General features: G+C 34.1%; 1 protein-coding gene across 6 annotated transcripts in view; it reads right to left on the minus strand.

The window, feature by feature from the left end:
- Nucleotides 1-19,206, minus strand: part of LOC111046005 — a 72,128-nt gene that overhangs the window by 37,730 nt on the left and 15,192 nt on the right. For 2 of the 6 annotated variants that reach the window (XR_005572873.1, XM_039440610.1), the window contains exons 1-2: nt 15,223-15,399; nt 13,021-13,371 (exon numbers count right to left, since the gene is read on the minus strand). The exons of 1 other annotated variant lie outside the window; for it this stretch is intronic. The gene's annotated coding sequence lies outside the window, so the exon portion shown is untranslated. Of the gene's footprint in view, nt 1-13,020; nt 13,372-15,222; nt 15,401-19,206 lie in introns of those variants that run through there. 3 more of the 6 variants (XM_039440613.1, XM_039440612.1, XM_039440611.1) reach the window with 2 other exon arrangements.

A 19,206-nucleotide genomic window follows, 5' to 3' on the forward strand; every position in this document is an offset into this window, starting at 1 on the left:
ATATTGTGTTGATACTGTATTATTTATGGTGATATGTCATGATAAAGGACCGTTATGTTGCAAATGTGAGTGTTAACTGAAGCCGATAGTCCTAGTAGTTGTTTTTGGTGAAGCTATGTGACGCTGGTAGTCTCTCATACTGTGCCCTTCTTACACTCTCACACTCCCAACAACACACTAATAATAGACAGTGTATAGGGTTAATAATAGACAGTGTATAACCCTTTTTTTTGACAACATTTTCGCCATTTTAGCCGCCATCTTGAATCGCATTTGATCGAAACTGTTCGTGTCGGATCCTTATAGTGTAAGGACCTTAAGTTCCAAATTTCAAGTCATTCCGTTAATTGGGAGATGAGATATCGTGTACACAGACGCACATACACTCATACACACACACACACACACATACAGACCAATACCCAAAAACCACTTTTTTGGACTCAGGGGACCTTGAAACGTAAAGAAATTTAGAAATTGGGGAACCTTAATTTTTTCGGAAAGCAATACTTTCCTTACCTATGGTAATAGGGCAAGGAAAGTAAAAATCGGCGTGAAATTCGGAACATAAATTACGTGTATCTTTTTCTACTATATTTTCTTCATGACATGACTTATTCATCTAGAGATATTGAGCGTATGGAACTGAAATATCGTTATCTGAAAAAGACGAACGTAGTAACCTTTGTTGAGAAGTCATAAATAAAACATTAAAGGGGACACGTAGCGCCTCTTAGTGATAAAACACAATCGTTTCGTGCTGTTGCATAATATTTACGAGGCTGTAGTGAGCCATTGAGGTGATTCCAGTATAGTGAGCTCTATGTTATTTCATGATAGAGAAAAGATAGCATAAGAAGATATGCCATGGTTTGTAGAATTCATTCAAAGCTTGCAAGTTTTGTATCAAATTATGTTGTTGTGTATCAAGTTGAGATGATACTGTATCATGTGTGTTGATCCTGTATCTTGTGTGGTGATACTGTATCATTTAGGTTTGTACAGTATCATATGTGGTGATACTGTATCTTGTGTGGTGATACTGTATCATGTTGTGTTGATACTGTATCATTTATGGTAATACCATAGAGAGAGAAGATAGCATAAGAAGATATCCCATGGTTTGTAGAATTCATTCAAAGCTTGCAAGTTTTGTATCAAATTATGATGTTGCGTATCAAGTTGAGATCATACTGTATCATTTGTGGTGATACTGTATCATGTTGTGTTGATACTGTATCATTTATACCACAGATAAAAGATAGTATAAGAAGATATTCCATGGTTTGTAGAATTCATTCAAGGTTAGGACGTTTTGTATCAAATTATGATGTTGAGTATCAAGTTGAGATGATTTGTTGATACCGTATCATATTATGTTGATACTGTATCATCTGTGTGATACTGTATAATTGATGGTGATAGAATAGAGAAGAGAAAGCATAAGAAGATATGCCATGGTTTGTAAAATTCATTCAAAGCTTGGAAGTTTTATATCAAATTATGGAGTTGTGTAACAAGTTGAGATGATACTGTATCATATTGTGGTGATACTGTATAATTTATGGTAATACCCTAGAGAAAAGAAAGCATAAAAGATATGACATGGTTTATAGAATTCATTCAAAGTTCGGAAGTTTTTTATCAAATTATGATGTTGTTGAGATGATTGTGTTGATACTATTTATAAATTATGGCGTTGTGTATTAGGTTGAGATGCTGTTGTATCATTTGTGGTGATACTGTATCATGTTGTGTTGATACTCTATCATTTATGGTATAATAATAATAATAATATCGAGTGACCTGGCTGGCTCAGGTCTGGTGTCAGAGTTTTCAGGTCGCAACTGATCAATTTCAGGGCCTCTGACATGACCTAACGACTGCTTTATAGGCAGCCGGGACCGACGGCTTAACGTGTCCATCCGAAACACGGGAGTGGCCCGTGATAAATATCTTGCCCGGGCCGGGATGTGAACCCGGGCCTCTGAATCATAAAGCCAGCATCCGATCCACTCGACTACGGCCACTCCGTATCATTTATGGTGATACCACAGATAAAAGATAGTATAAGAAGATATCCCATGGTTTGTAGAATTGATTCAAGGTTAGGACGTTTTGTATCAAATTTTGATGTTGTGTAACAAGATGAGATTATGCTGTATCATGTGTGGTGATACTGCATCATTAAATTTATGGTGATACCATAGAGAAAAGAAAGCATAAGAAGATATTTCATAGTATGTAGAATTCATTCAATGCTTGGAAGTTTTGTATCAAATTATGGTGTTGTGTATCAAGTTGAGATGATACTGTATCATATTGTGTTGATACTGTATCATGTTGTGGTTGTTCTTGTTCTATAGTGAGGTCCACGTTATAATGGCAGAATTTGATTAACATAGGTGTTGCTATCCTTGTCTATCATTCCACAAAGCAGATAGCTCTATCCTGTTTTGTATCAAATTGTGGTGTTGTGTATCAAGTTCAGTTGATACTGTATCGTATTGTGTTGACACTGTATCATGTTGTGGTTGTTCTTGTTCTATAGTGAGGTCCACGTTATAATGGCAGTATTTGATTAATAGTTTTGTTGCTATCCTTGTCTATCATTCCACAGAACAGACAGCGCTATCCTTTTTTAGCTCTGCAACGTTGCCAGGTATTTTCCCAACAATGTAGAAATATATTTGATCAACAAAATATTAGACCTAAATTATGAAACTTTATTACTTGATGATTGAAACATGTATTGTCTTGAATGAAATATGATTGATTATTTATAACAAGAATGAATAGTTGATATTTTTACATCAGATGTACCGGTATCAGCTATCCTCTATAGAAGGCAGTGGCAAGGCAGAGAATCGGTAACGCTGATTTTATTTATTTATTTATACATTGATAACATACAATATAATTCTCAACTATAAATGATTGGTAAAGGGACAATCTCCAATCTTTTCCACTGCTATTATTAACGTGGACCTCAATATACTAAAAGGGAGAAAAAGAAGAAGATAGAAGATAAGAATGAGAATAATGAGAAGAAGAAGAAGAAGAAAATGAAAATTAAGATGAGGATGAAGATGAAGAAGAAGACCTGAAGAAGAAAACTGGATAAGAGGAAGAAGAAAAAGAATGAGATGAAAAGAAAATGAAGAAAAACAAAACAACTGAGAAGAAAAAGATAGTGAGTTTCAGTTTTACAAACGCCGGTTGAATTTCAATCCTAATCAATTCCACGAGAACCAATAAGAGAAGCCATCTTATCAAATATGCCTTCTCTGATTGGTTCACGTGAAATTAATCATGTTAAAATTTAACCGGCTTTTGTGCAACCGGGCCTGAGTGTGTGAAAGAATAGGCGAGAGACCAGCCAATCACAAGCGGGAACCAGAAGCCACTCTCCCACCCACAGCTCTAAGCTCCGCCTACTCTCTCTCCCTATTGGTCGATGATTCCAACAATGATTAGTTTCCGATTCTGTCGGTATGTGGCAGCAGGAACTGGGTGAAGAAAAGAAGAAAGAGGAGAATGAGGAGGAATGAGTGGAGGAGAAGGAGGTGGAGGAGGAGGTGGAGGATGACAAGGAGTAGGAATAGGGGGGGGGAGTTAGGAGAAGAGAAAGAAGAAGTAGAAGAAGAAAAATATGAAAAACGAAAAAGAGGAGGTGGAGGAGGAAAGGAAAAAGAAGACAAAGAAGAAGAGGAAGAAGAAGAAGATGATGATGAAGAAGAAGAAGAAGAAGAAGATGATGATGATGAAGAAAAAGAAGAAGATGATGATGATGGAGAAGAAGAAGAAGATGATGATGATGAAGAAGAAGAAGAAGAAGAAAAAATTATCCATTCTTCTCATTCACTCTATACTAAAAGTTTGGATTTAATCCTACTACAGCATATAGTGAGGTTCACGTTATAATGGCAGTGGTAAAAGATAGGAGAACATCGTTGCCTATTCTTCTGCCTTGCCACTGCCTTCTACAGAGGATACCGGTACATCTTATGTAATATAACTGTTCATTATTGTTAAAAATTACCAATTATATTTTGTTTGACAAGAAATTAGATTTTTCAATCACTTAACAATGAACTCTCATGAATGAGATTATTATTTTGTTAATTATCTATAGTACTATATTGTTTAAAATCGATCTGGCAACATTTTGAAACTAGAACAGGATAGAGCTATCTGCTTCGTCGAATGATAGACAAGGATAGCAACACCAATGTGAATCCAAATACTGCCATTATAACGTGGACCTCATTATAGTAAAATAGTTCATTGAATTATAATTTCCCGGTTGACTTATAACATAATATCAATCGGTTGCTATAATAGCTATTCGACAACAATTATCTCTTATCAACAATAGGATAAAAAACCTGGATTCACCAAGTATCACGCATTCGAATAGATAACTCGATTGAATATAGTAATAGCATAAGTGGAATTTGAAAAAAAAAACACTATACGAGTATAGTACGTGTTTTTAAGAGCATAAGCTATTGTGATATGTGACGTCATTTGCCTGTATACAAAGAACACTACTTGAATCATCTATAATATAATAAAGAGAAGAATTGGCTTATACACGTAGGGGATAGGAAATTCACGAATGACGCATCATCAAATCTCAACTACTCAACTCATTAACTTGGATTTTGCATATAGATTCTTAATTCACCGAGGATGGTTATTGGCTTATTAACAATTCTCCAAGTTCATTACGTCAAGTTATCAGTTTGTCAAGTTCTAGAGAGACACTTGCTGAGCACGGGTTACCTGCTGGTATATAATAAAGGAAAGAATTGGCTTCTACACGTAGAGGATAGGAAATTCACGAATGACGCATCATCACGTCTCAACTACTCAACTCATTAACTTGTAATTTTGCCAATAGATTCTTAATTCACCGAGGATGGTTATAGGCTTATTGCAAATTCTTCAAGATTTCAGTAGGTCAAGTCAGTTTTTTACTTTCCTTGCCCCATTACCATAGGTAAGGAAAGTATTGCTTTCCAAAAAAAAAATTAAGGTACCCTAATTTCATGTTTTCTATACGTTTCAAGGTCCCCTGAGTCCAAAAACATGATTTTTGGGTGTTGGTCTGTGTGTGTGGGTGTGTGTGTGTGTGTCTGTAAACACGATAACTCCATTCCTAATTAACCGATTGAAATTTTAAACTTAAGGTCCTTATACCATGAGTATCCGACAATAAGAAATTCAATAAAATTCAATTCCAAATGGCGGATAATGGCTAAAAAACCATATTTTTCACGGTTTTCTCGAAAACGGCTCTATAGTGAGGTCCACGTCATAATGACAGTGGATAAAGATAGAAGAATAACGTTGCCTATTCTCTGCCTCAATTAATTATATATCTAGATAGTCAAAAACATTATTGGCATCGTTTTGGAGCTAGAAAAGGATAGTACTACCTGCTTTGTCGAATGATAGACGAGGGTAGCAACACCAAAGTTAATCAAATACTGTCATTATAACGTGGACCTCACTATAACGATTTTCTTCAAATTTATACCATGGATAGCTATTTACAAGCTCTATCGACTGACATGAGTCTCATTTCAGGGGAAATTGCAGGAGCTCCGTAATATTCTTGAGAAAAATGGTGGATAGTTACGAAAAAACCATGTTTTTCACGATCTTCTCAAAAATGACTTGACCGATTTTCTTCAAATTCACACCCTGTATAGTTATTTATCAGCTCTATCAACTGGCATGAGTATCCTTTCTGGGAACCTAACAGGGGGTCCACCCCATCCCTGAGAAATTTATTTTGTAACCTCCTTCTCGTGCGTGAGGTAGGTAGGTAGCAACGTTAGTAGACAGAAGGTTGATCACTCACAGGTTTAAGATTCGAAGTGGTGGGGGGAACGCCAGAGTGACTTCACGTGTAGTAAGAATGTGATAGAGTAACCACACTGAGCATACAGTTCATTCACTGTATCTTCAAATACATCGTCGTTTAATCACCTCAAGATTGACCTAGAACTTAAAAATTCTCCATACTTATAGCGATTGAATCACTGATTCTAATGATCTTGTTAAATATTTGAAGCTCATTCAACTTGTATGAATAAAGTTAAGTTGAAAGTTTTTCAAGAATCTAAAAACGTGACACGAAAAAGTTAATAAGCTGGAAAAGCGTTAGCAGACAACGTTATACTATTATAATTTCAGATTAACCCATAAAAAATCTTGATAAACCAATGCATTGTAATAAGCCGATAAACCGATCCCAATAAATCCGAAGAATTTCATTCATATAAATGCACTGACACATGCTGGCATCGAGCACATGTTCTACGAGAATCAAAGTATCTCATCCCCGAAATTCACAAGCTGATGTATAGCCATAGATAAACAATAGCATAAGTAGATATCCCATGGTATGGGATGTTTATGTCGCAACTTTTACTGTTAACTCGAGCCAATTATTGTCGATTTTTACTGTTTTGTTGGGGTGAGAGTGTATGAACGGCACAATATAAGAAACTACCAGCGTCACACAGCTTCACGGGAAAGAACAACGTGGACTATCGGCTTGAGATAATTGTAAAAGTTTCGACATAAACGCCCTATACCATGGGGATATCTACTTATGCTATTGTTTCTCTATGGTATAGCCAAACTACAAAATATAAACAGGACCTAAGAGATGAAGTAACCTTAAGGGTTTGAAATGGACGGTTAGAAGATGGGGTTTTTGCATTTATATGGCAAAATACTTGTATTATTCAAATGTTTTTATGATTATTGTAAAGCAGAAACAGAAATCTTGTCAGAAAATGTTTGTGTTATATAATTTGACTATATGTCACCGTATGATTTCCAAGAATGCGATATTCTGCCTACTCTGTACTACAGCCTACGTCACGGCTGCAGTTCCCCCACTCCAATTGCATTTCAACTAAAATACTATAGATGAGTGACCAACCTTCTGTCTACTAACTTTGGGTAGGTAGAGCAGTTTATTCAAAAGAACAAAATGTCGATATTTTATTTGTAGAACAGCTGTTTTGAAAACTTTTAAAAAATCCTCAAATTTCATAATTCAAAACATGTACTCTGAACACAATCACAATAGTATAATCGTAAAGTGCGATCCACGTTATAATGGCAGTGGATAAAGATAAAATAATAGCGATGCCGATTCTCTGCATTAATTAATTATATTTCTACACTGTCAAAAACATAATTGGCATCGTTGTGGATATGGAAAAGGATAGTACCACCGGCTTTGTCGAATGATAGACAAGGATAGCAAAACCAAAGTTGATCAAATACTGTCATTATAACGTGGACCTTACTATAGTTTTAATTATTTAGCCGCCAATCGGCATAATGCTATTCCCTAAATTATCCTCGTTAATGAGGCTTATAGATCAATGAGCAAGGAAAGTTGTGTGAGTGTACCACACCAGATTTTTTTTCTTGATTTCATGTTTTAAAATTATGTTGAATAGTGAGAAACCATAGAGGAAAGATTGCTATGATAGTTAAGAAGATATCCCATTGTATTGGTCGTTGATGTATCAAACTTCAAGCCGATTTTCTGTTAACTCAAGCCGATTACTGTCGACTACTGTATCATCTCAACTTGATACACAACACCATAATTTGATACAAAACTTCCAAACTTTTGAATGATTCCTACAAAACATGGGATATTTTCTTATGCTATCTTTTCTCTACACTACCAATACAATATGATGATACAGTATCACCACTCATGATACAGTATCTATTTAGTATGATACAGTACCATATCAACTTGATACACAACACCATAATTTGATACAAAACTTCCAAACTTTTGAATGAATTCTACAAACCATGGGATATCTTTTTATGCTATCTTTTCTCTACACTATCAACACAATATGATGCAGTATCACCACTCATGATACAGTATCTATTTAGTATGATACAGTTTCATCCCAACTTGATACACAACACCATAATTTGATACAAAACTTCCAAACTTTTGAATGAATTCTACAAACCATGGGATATCTTCTTATGCTATCTTTTCTCTACACTATCAACACAATATGATGCAGTATCACCACTCATGATACAGTATCTATTTAGTATGATACAGTTTCATCCCAACTTGATACACAACACCATAATTTGATACAAAACTTCCAAACTTTTGAATGAATTCTACAAACCATGGTATATCTTTTTATGCAATCTTTTCTCTACACTATGATACAATATCAACACATTGGCCCATATGAATAAAACCACAGCAAATGCTCATGAGCAAATGCATTGAGCATAAGGTTTTGCTCATGAGCAAAAGGTAGAAGCAAAAGCATTTGCTCATTTTTATATGAATAAACTTTACCTTATATACTCTTACCTTATGCTCCTGAACTCTGGAGCAAATGCTCACGTATTTTAAAGATTTTTCATCAGCTGATTTGCTTTTGTAGCCTTAATTTGTATTTATAGCTCACGGAAGCGCTAAATATGCAAACAGGGGGCACCGCTTGTGTTTGCGTCGTCTGCTCTGTTTTCTATATTTATGAATACAGTTTTAGGTTAGTTGAGTTTAGAAGTTTAAAATAATAGCATGAAAAAATGTCATCTCTATAATAATCTTCAGCATATTCTTATAATATCAATAGCCTTCTTATAATCGTCTACACTCTCATATTCTTAAATGCCATTTCCTATTTTGTGATGGCTATCTTTATAAAAGGTAGCTTTTGTAGGAATAATGGTGATATATATCATGGTTGAATCTAAAGAGTTTTATAGTTCTCAACTATTGATTGTGATCGTATCTGGTATAGTTTCCTCTTCCTCATACGGATTAGTTGAGCCATTTTACTATGAGCAAAAGGTGATAAGCTGCTCTAGACTAGACTCACCTTTTTTGAAGCATTTGCTTCAAAAGTTGAGCAAATGCTCTAGTTTATTCATACAATTTTGAGCAAAAGCTTTTACTTTTGAGCAAATGCTCAAACTATTTTTTTTGATGAGCATGAGCAAAAGGTTTTGCTCACGTTTATTCATAGAAAATGAAGCAAATGCTCCATATTTTAGAAGTATAAGCAAATGCTCAACTTTATTCATATGGGCCATTATCATGCAGTATCACCACTCATGATACAGTATCTATTTAGTATGATACAGTATCATCTCAACTTGATACACAACACCATAATTTGATACAAAACTTCTAAAGTTTGAAAGAATTCTAAAAACCATGGAATATCTTCTTATGCTATCTTTTCTCAATAATGAAAATCCACGTGTTCTAAACAGAGCCTTTATTTCTGTCACCATTTTGAAGTGTCAAAATGAATTATTAGTTCCGGAATAAACAATCGTATAAATAGATAAAATAAACAATGGATAAACTCTAGAACTGCGTTGTGTGTTGAAAATAGGAGAATTCAAGGTTTTTGTAGGTCATCTGTTTTATTTCTCTTATAGGTTCTTCTATAGTGAGGTCCACGTTATAATGGCAGTGTGTGGATGAAGATAGAAGAATAGCGATGCCGATTCTCTGCATTAATTAATAATTATATTTCTACACTGTCAAAAACATAATTAGCATCGTTGTGGACCTAGAAAAGGATAGTAATACTGGCTTTGTCGAATGATAGAGAAGGATAGCAAAACCTAAATTGAACAAATACTGTCATTATAACGTGGACCTCACTATAGAATTTTTCCTCATACTGTATTTTACCATGGGTCATAAAAACATAACAAAAACACATGCGCATTTTCCTCATAGTTCTGTGTTTTATAATCATTTTTGGATCATGATCTTCTTCTTCTTCTCTTCTTCTTCTTCTTCTTCTTCTTCTTCTTCTTCTTCTTCTTCTCCTCCTCCTCCTTCATCTTCTTCTACTCTGTCTCATCCCAGTTCTTCTTATTTTTCTTCTTCATTTTCTTCTCCTTTTTCTCCCTATTCTTCATCTGCTCCTTCATCTTCTTCTACTCCGTCTACTCCCTTCTCGCCCCAGTTCTTCTTCCTTTCCTTCTCATGTCTTCTTCTTCTTCTTCTTCTTCTCCTTTTTCTCTTTATTCTTCTTCTCCTCCTTCATCTTCTTCTACTCCGTCTACTCCTTCTCATCCCAGTTCTTCTACTCATCCTGCTTCTTTTGTCTTTTTCTGTCTTCCTCCTCTTCTTCTTCATCATCATCATCATAATATTCTTCTTCTTCCTCTTCTCCGTCTACTGCTCCTCCTTCCTCTCCTTCTTCTTCTACCTGCTTCTTATGCTTCCATTACTTTTATTTCTTCTTCATATCACTTTCCTTCTCCTTCCATCCCCTCTAGCTCTTCTTCGTCTTCTCCTTCATTTTCTTCCTCCTCTTCTCTCTCTCTTTGGTAGAGAGTTAGTGGGGAGGATATTTTTAATATTCTTTCCGAAGAATGGACATTGATATGTCCAAAGCTCCGCCAATTTATGTAGATGCATTACAATATAATTATCTATAGTTATTATATTACAAATTGCTTTTTCATATCATATACAGTTCAATAATTATTTTCTTAGTCTATATTATGTAAATTCATCTATAATTTTGCAGTATTGTAAGCTATTGTATATAAGTGTAAAAGCCAGTATATATTGTAATCTACATAAATAAAGTACTCAATCAATCAATCTCCTTCTTCTTTCTAATCATTTATCTCCTCCAGCTCCTCATAACGTTATCTCAACTTCAATAATCGTCCTTCCTTGTCATTCAATTATCGCTCTATCTCTTTCCGTCACATATTTTCCAAATTTTAAATTTAGATTTTCAATTTTTGGATTTCCGGAGTTTTTTCTGAGCTGAATAGTTAGTTACTATGGCATCTGCGTTCCATTTGGTTTTTGGTTTATTTCTGTAACGCATCCTCGTGTGTGCTTACATCTCTTCTCCTTCTTCTTCTTTTTCTTCTTCTTCTCCTTCTTCTTCCTCCTCCTCTTCTTCTCCTTATTCATTATCATCATCAATAACTTCTCATACTAGACTGATAAATAAAGTGGGAAAGAAATCAGATCCTGGGAATTGGTTATCCATACCTCACAATCCTTCGATTCTATCATTTACCATCTCACTCTTTTTCTCTCTCTCTCAATCTGTCCTACTCTTTCTCTCTCTCTCTTCGGTCGAGCGTTAATGGGAAGGATACAATTATAAATCCTTTTAAGAAAGTCGATAAAATTATTTGTTAAAACACACATTATTATACTATCGATATTCAAATTCCATTCAATTTTCATTGTGACTGATATTTTTACATACTTTGTAAATTTAATTGAATAATTAGCTATACTATTTTTAATTGCTGATTAATATATAAACATAAGCTACAATATCTCAATATGACCCTAATATCTTAATGATTATATTTGATTATGATATCTTGATAATGTGTTGTTTGTATTTTTGTGCATTATTCTGATATGTTTGTATTCTTATTTGCTAAGGAAGGGGGATGTGACATGTATCGATATATTAGTTTAACAATATCGATCACTGTTAGTTTAACAGTATCGATATATCATTTGGTTGTTGATGTTGTCGTTGAATGAATACTGCGCTAATAAAAGTCATGTAATTAACAGTTGTTTGCTTTGTTTATTTATATCAAATAACTAACATGAATAATGAATTCTAATCTAATCTAATCTTCCACTTCTTCTTCTTCTTCTTCTTCTTCTTCTTCTTCTTCTTCTTCTTCTTCTTCTTCTTCTTCCTCTTATTCTTCAACTCCTGTCTTCTTCTACTTCTTCATCTTCTCCATCATCATCAACATCTTCTTCTTGTTCTTCTTCTTTTACTTTTTCTTTTCTTTTGTTCTCCTTCTTCTACTTTTCCTTTTCTTCTTCTTTCTCTACCTCTACATCTTCTTCTTCTTCTCCTCCTCCTCCTCCTCATCCATCATCATCATCTTCTTCTTCTTCTTCTCTTCTTCTTCTTCTTCTTCTTCTTCTCTTCTTCTTCTTCTTCTTCTCTTCTTCTTCTTCTTCCACTTCACAACAGTGCGTCACGGCTCTTCAAAACCGAAAACATCTTGACGTAATTTGACGAATCGCAAACAAAAACCAACTCCTATTTTTCACAATAATTGCGCGTTTCCTGTCTCAACATAATTGAGAGAAGATCACTTGACTTAGTGATGAGAAGATATAGAAAAAATTTGTTTACAAAAGAGCAAATTCAGGCTCGATTCAATTACGTAACACGTATTCACAAAATATTGTTTAAAAACCCATATTAAAAAGGTGAATTATTATTGTTCAAATTTGGTAGGTATGTTCAGTTGGCCCTTTAGAGGCGCACTAAGAACGGATTTGGAAAAATTTCCAAAGATACGCCCAAAATCTACATTTTTCCAGCGCTTTCTCAGCTTTATCGAGAACAAATGAACAGAAAATGTTCAAGTTTAATAAAGAAGCTCAGCTAGGGTGTAATAATGTTGTGTTAGAAGGAATTTGCAATAACGTCAAAGATACGCGTTTTTCAAAAATTAGCATTTTTTTGCTTTTTCTCAGATTTATCGGGAACAAATGAACAGAAGTTGTTCAAATTTAGTACAGAAGCTAAACTAGGTTGTTATAATGTTGTGTTAGAAGGAATTTGAAATAACGCTAAAGATACGCCCAAAATTAGCGGTTTTTGCGTTTTCTCAGTTCTTTAATCAAGTAATAGACAGAAAATGTGCAAATTTTAGACAGAGGTAGACTAGGGTCTAAAAATGTTGTGATGAGGTGACTTGAATATTTCATCAACGATACGCCCAAAATCAGCGTTTTTCTCAGCTTTTCTGCGTTTTCTCAGTACTTTGACTTTCTGATGGAATGAAGCATGCTCAAATGAAAAATGCAGGCGAGCCCGCTGATCTCATTTCTGGACGACCCAGTCGGGGGTACAGGGGGCGGAGCCCCCTGGCCAGACGGATATGGCGAACGAAGCGAGCCTGACGGCAAGTTATAAATAAACTTATTTATTCAAATATATCACTCACCAAGACTACACAAAAAGCTATCGAACTCCAACTATAATAATATCACGAATATCCAGCACAATGTTTTAACAATCTTGTACATCACTAGTGTAGTTTTTTTACACTATTTGTAACACTATTGTACTTTTCTACACTAGTTATTTCACACGAAAATGTAAAAACTACACAATCCAAGTGATTGTCACAAATTTGACGGAGCGCGTTAGAAAACTGTGGTACACTTTATATGTAATTTTCAAGTTCATACTCCAGGAAGTCTAGAAGTCTAGCTAGAGCGGATCCTAGCTTACTAGGTCTGTGGGCTGAGTTGTGATACGGTACGTCAGCATGGTGGGTAGACTTGACAAATTTCTGTAAAAATATTTGAGAAATAAAGGTCTAATTTATTTGCATTACTAGAGGAACACGTTTACTAGAGTCCACGTTATAATGGCAGTATTTGATTAGCATTGGTGTTGCTATCCTTGTCAAAAAATAACTTTTAGTTGAGTTATTTTCGGTCACTTTTGGTAAATTGAATAACTTTCTCAAAAATTGCCAGTTTAGGAAATAGTTATTTGTATATCTAGAGTGAAAAGTGCTGTTTTTTCTCCCTGAGGGAAAAGTTTGAAGCCCGAGGCGAAGCCGAGGCAACAATTTTCCTGAGGGAGAAAAAACATTTTTCACTCGTGATATACACAACATTTTTCCTCTACCTACATTTTTATAAAAACTGCTGATAAAATAATTTTCAAAAACGTATGTGACCAAACAATGTGTTACAAGAGAATCTAAAAAGTAAACAGAAACAGCTGGCTTGTAATCACAGTTCTCCTCCGACAGCACTATCTGTCGGCTAAAGTTGTAACAACAATGACAGCCAAAACTACAGCTATGATGGAGTTCCCGTTTCAAATTTGATTAGTTAATAAGTAATATTCGTTGGCTGATATTTTGAATAACAAGGAATAAAAGAAAAAATATATACATTTTTTTTAGTATAGTGATATGAAGTTTGTAATAATAATTTCAGCATACAAACATAAATTTTATATATCGATCAAATGTCTGGTTGAGGTATTGAATTTAGTTGGTTTAATGACTACTCTATATGCTTCCTCATCTGAGCTTAGACCTTCTGACCTATTCCAAATGTACGTTTTTAAAATAGAGATGCTTCCCATGTTATTTAAATGGAGTCACTTTTACTCCCTAGGGAGTTTTTCTGTTTTTTAGTACCGAGAGCGAAAAAGTGACACTTTAGTATCATGTTTCAGGGAGTAAAGTAAGTACTTTTGACAGTAGGTGGAGGAAAAATTTTATTTTACTATATCAACGATACCATGAAGAATCTATCCTCTAAATCTCATGGATTTATCTCTTACGGAATTTGAAATGTTCTGTCCCAAAAATTTAAACTTTAACCGCTCATATCTCAAAAAGTAATGATCGGAAAAAAATGTTTTCCTGAAAAAACTTTATTATTTTGATAGCTTGATAGTATCAAGCAATAGAAAAACTTTGAAAAATATCACCAGTAAAAAGTTTATTTTTAGCCTTTGCACAGCCTTAATCATAAAAAATCATTCATTAGATTTTATATTAAACTTCATAATGTTAAAGGGTAGTTTCAGGTGTACTCCTAAACACGGACATCAATATAAAATCACACTTCAAATTTTTGCACTCAAATTAGAATTTAATTTAAATAAAATTCAACTTTAAATTTTATTTAAAGTTAAATAAAATAACTAAAAGACGTTATTGATATTCTTGTGGAGTAACTTGTGGGCTATGCTTTGTATTATCTGTATTGAGGTCTACGTTATAATGGCACGGGAGAAAGACAGTAGAACATTATTTCCGATTCTCTGCCTTGGCACTGCCTTCTATAAAGGATAACTGATACCGGTATATCTGATGTAATATCAACTGTTCATTCCTGTTTAAAATAATGAATAATTGTCTTTTATTCGTCAAGAAAAACTATATTCAATGATCAAATAAAAAATTTACATAGTCGAGATTAAATATTTCGTTGATTTATTATATTTGTACATTGTTAAAAAACGATTTGGATACGTTGCACAGCTAGAAAAGGATATCGCTATCTGCTTTGTGTCGAATGATAGACAAGGATAGCAACACCAATGTTAAACAAATATTGCCGAGGACCACACTGTACTATTTCAGGTGTGTTCCGAACTACCGATTGAAACTAACCTCAACACCAAAAATTCACACTACAATTTCGACTAGACTGTAACAAAAATGAACAAATCGAGGAACAAAATTCTTGGCAAACAATATTTCCGCGACAATTTCAACTCCCGGACCGTCCAATTCAAAAAGAAAATAGTGACTGAAGAAGTGAACTGAACTCTGCTTTTAGCTACGCAGTATTGGAAGAATGGAATCGAAATTTGACAAACTGCGCATGCGTGAGCTTTTATTGATAAACACAGAGTCAGCTGACTCGTTAATCAATGATGTGGGAGATGATACGCGTTGCAAGTTGGCGTGCAACGCGTTGCAAGGCAGTGAGCAACGTGTTGCAAGAGAAGTTAACAGATTTGCAACGCGTTGCAAACTGATGATACGGAACAGGTCGACGAGTTATCTATCCTATACTAAGAGCAATATTTCTGTTTATCTTGACATTTTGCATATAGATTCTTAATTTACCGAGGATGGTTAAAGGCCTATTTTCAGTTCATCAAGCTTATAATTAAAGCCTTGGGGAGCACGGGTTACCTCCTAGTGTACCATTATATGGTGGAAGAGTGAAAAATTCATTTTTTATTCTTCTTCTTCATCTAATTTATTTTTTATTCTTTATTTTCTTATTGATTTTTCTTCTTCATCTAATTCTACCCTTCTATGATAACGGTAGAATAATTATTATTACTTCCATTCTCCCCTCACTTTCACACCTCCTTCTCTAACTCCTCCTCCTCATTCTTCTTCTCCTCCTCCTCCTCATTCTCATCAAAATGTATTCTTATATTTTTCGTTTTACAAAGATACAGATCTTATCTAAAAATAGACTCAAATCCATCTTCTATAATTAGTAACAGGTTAAGGTTCCTTAAAAGGCTGTACAATACTTCTCTTATCAGTGCCCATTATTCTTCACCTTGAACCAGTTCTACTTTCTTCTTCTTCATCTTCTTTTTCTTCCTCCTCCCCTACTTCTTCTTCTTCTTCCTCTTCTTCTTCATCATCTACTACCACTACTACTACTTCTTCTTCTTCTGCTTCTTCTTCTTCTTCATCATCTACTACTACTTCTTCTTCTTCTTCTTCTTCTTCTTTCTTCTTCTTCTTCTTCTTCTTCATCTTCCAGTCAACTCCTGTATTCTTCTTTGCATCCTCCTCTCCTTCTTTGAAGAATTAAGAATGGGCCTATAACCATCCTCGGTAGATTAAGAACCTATATGCAAAATTTCAAGTTAATGAGTTGAGTAGTTGAGACGTGATGATGCGTCATTCGTGAATTTCCTGTCCCTACGTGTATAAGCCAGTTCTTTCCTTTATTTATATTATAGATTCGAAAAGAGAATTGGCAACCATGCCGTCCTATCATTTCCACTGACACTATAACGTGGTTCTCACTATAGTGAGGTCCACATTATAATGGCAGTGTACGATTGACAATACTGTTGCTGTCCTTTTCTATCATACAACCAAACAGATAGCACTATCTCTCTCTCGCTTTACTATGTTGTCTATTTGCCAGAATATTTTATATTTACTTTTTACAGTGACTGTACAAAACTGAACAAACCATATTCTCAGCCGCCATTTTTTTCTTCATTCTATCAAAATACTTGAGTACACAAGTCGTATAATTGATTTAAAATGTATTTTTGAAACAATCAAATATATTTTAAACATTACCTTATGAGAAACACAAATTAAAATACCTGAAATGACATTTTTAAAGTTGATAACTAACCATCCTAGATTTCATCCATGCTTCAGTTAGCCTACCCGTATAGGTTAGGCCTATACGCCTATAGCCTACTCGTACCGGTATAAATAATATTGTAAAGTTATTTCAGAATTAATCGATTGAAATTACTTATTTTTTAATAGGATTTCTATTTTTCTATTATTTTTAAAGGAAATTGGAATAGAATACCTACCAAATAACTCAATTTCTGTTGTTTTGAAATTCAGATTGTTGTATCACAGCTTTTTAAATTAGCCGCCATTTCAGGTTTGTATATATAAAAATAAAAATCTGATCTCAGGTATGAAAGCAAATTTCTGAATCAAATTACGAAAAAATATATTTTCTTGATCAATTTGACATTAAATTGGTTATTTTATCAAGGAAATGATAATTATTATTGGATTAAATTTAATGGGATGAATTGAGTAACAGCTGTGTACAGTCAGTGGCAAAATGGAGAGACTTGGCAACGTTTTTCTCCTATCTTTCTTCAATGAAATTATAACATGATTCTCACTATATATACATTAGTAGACTACCTCACACTGCCCTTTCCACTTCAAAGCTATTTCGGGCCCTTGTTAATCAGTGAAGGACAGAAAGGTATTTTCCTGTTTTATCGATTTATTTCACTGAGCTCCTTCTCAAGGGTATTTATCCAATCTAGTGCCTTTCCATATTTCCCTTTATAGAGCAGTCTAGACATACTTCCTAGACTAGTATAGATTTGTCCTAGATTCGGTACTAACCTACAGTTAGAACTCCTAACCACTAACCCCAATATAACAAAGTCAAGATTTGGACTCTAAACCTAGCTCCGCAGTGCAGGCTGGTTGCTTGTACAGTGACTAGATAAAGACAGTGTGGCCATTGGAAATATTTTTTCCCGCCGCCGCCATGAAGATTCCATCTGTTTGAATCTTATACAGGATCTTATATGAGACTTCAAGTAAAATCGCTCATTCATATTTAATAAAGCATTCCTTCTTGAATACAAACTCAGTTACAATGTCCACTAAGCATTTTATAATTTTAAAAATTGTATTCTGGGCCTTGGAACAGTAAATGGAGGATAAAATAACCTTGATGAAAGGATGCCTCCCGTAACCTGATAGGTTCCCACACAATAGGTAAACTTACTGACAAATTACTTTTCCTGATTAGAAAAAGCAGATATAGGTGAACCCCGCTCAAGTTGATGAGAATTAGATAATATAATTTTCATAATTATTGAAACATAATAAATATTGAAATTGCTAGGTACCTATCTATATTTCATCAACAATTTTTGTTAAGTTGAAACCTACCTCAATAATCTCAAAAATTCAAGTTATCACTCAACTTTTTAATTAGTCATGTCATTTTTATATCTGACTTTCATAAGAAGTTAACATGTTTTTCATAGAAAAACTGATATAACTTAATTCCCATGACAAGACAGGACAAAATTATAGTTGAAAGCCAAAAAGACTGAGGAAAATAGAATCATGCTCATCAAAATCCTATGGTCCATATTTTTATATTGTAATAGTACGATGTCATGTGAAATGAAATAGGTATTATTATAGGGGTGTACACGATGCATATATATGCTATTCTGCTAGTTGGTGGAATTTGTACCATGAATAAGGTAATCAGCTGGCTGCTGTCCATTATCATCTTGCATTTCCAAATTTGATACAAAGTTCTGTAGATTCGATACAAAGTGCTGTAGATTGGATTCAAAAATACTGTGGATTTGATACCAAATACTGTAGATTTGACACAAAGTACTGAAAATTTGATACAAAATACTGTACATTTGATACAAATTAGTGTAGATTTGATACAAAGTACTGTAGATTGGATTCAAAAATACTGTAAATTTGATACCAAATCCTGTAGATTTGACACAAAGTACTGAAAATTTGATACAAAATACTGTAATTTGATACAAATCAGTGTAGATTTGATACAAAGTACTGTAGATTGGATTCAAAAATACTGTAGATTTGATACCAAATACTGTAGATTTGACACAAAGTACTGAAGATTTCATACAAAATACTGTAAATTTGATACAAATTGTTGTAGATTTGATAGAAAATACTGTAGATTTGAAACAAAGTACTGAAGATTTGATTCAAAAATACTGCAAATTTGATACAAAGTTCTGTAGATTTGATAAAAGTACTGAGGATTTGATACAAAGTACTGTTGATTTGATACAAAACACTGTAGTTTTGATACAAAACACTGTAGATTCTATA

The sequence above is a fragment of the Nilaparvata lugens genome, chromosome 14, assembly GCF_014356525.2.
Source record: "Nilaparvata lugens isolate BPH chromosome 14, ASM1435652v1, whole genome shotgun sequence".
In the NCBI taxonomy this organism is placed as follows: Eukaryota; Metazoa; Arthropoda; class Insecta; order Hemiptera; family Delphacidae; genus Nilaparvata; species Nilaparvata lugens.